Raw genomic sequence first — 1,107 nt, forward strand, 5'->3', positions numbered from 1 at the left:
GTGTGTGTGTGTGTGTGTGTGTGTGTGTGTGTGTGTGTGTGTGTGTGTGTGTGTGACAGAAATGCTGTAACCATCAGTCGTTCTTCACATAAAGACTCCAGCCATTGTGTTGAAATATTTAGGGCGTTGGTCTAGTTTATGATCTGTGCGCTTGTGGAACAGTGTGTAGGTGTGATTATGTGACATTGTGTGTGTGGCTGTAGTAGAAGCAGTAGTAGTCTGTGTGTTTTATAGTGTGGAAACGTGTGTGTGTGTGTGTGTGTGTGTGTGTGTGTGTGTGTGTCTATGGTACTCCGGGTGACACACACATCCAGTGCGACACTTTACAGTTTTATTACACGAGTACATCTACATATGACCGTAACATAATGTGTGGTGGTGGTAGTGGTGGTGGTGGTGGAATGTAAGTTGAGCAATGCCTGCTGGCTGATACCACCAGGGAATATTGTGGCAGCACCAGTTATTAAAAAAAACCCAGCACTATTACTACTATTACTACTACTACTACTACTACTACAACCGTGATGTGTTGGTGATAGTGGTAGTACTGGTGTTATTTCTACTACTACTACTATTATCACTATAATGTGTTGGTATAGTTGTGCTGTTATTTACCATAACCACTGCCCTCACCACACCCGCTGGCACCCAGATTAAATGTCTCTCTCACTATAGCCACTGCTAATTATTAAACTGGGTGTTGTTGTGACAGATCCGTGTGTGTGTGTGTGTGTGTGTGTGTGTACATGCAGATATATATATATATATATATCCAAAATCTTAAATTTAAAAGAGAGTTTTGACGCTGATATCCATAATTATTGAAATTTATTCCTATGTCAACATTTCTGTATAAGGCTATATTTGACTGTCAAATTCAAGTCAAACATATAAATTGCCTTACACATCTTCAGGGTTATATTAGAAGGCACTTGCTAAAGATGTTATGCTGTGGGATTGAACCTAAAACCATGTGGTTGGGAAACAAACTTCTTACCACACAGCCACGCCTATGTGTGTGTGCATACACACAAATATACATTCATACGCAAATGTGTTTGTGTATATATATTATCAACACATTGTGGAGATATATGAACAAATATA

Source organism: Octopus bimaculoides, chromosome 28 (genome assembly GCF_001194135.2).
Source record: "Octopus bimaculoides isolate UCB-OBI-ISO-001 chromosome 28, ASM119413v2, whole genome shotgun sequence".
Taxonomy (NCBI): Eukaryota; Metazoa; Mollusca; class Cephalopoda; order Octopoda; family Octopodidae; genus Octopus; species Octopus bimaculoides.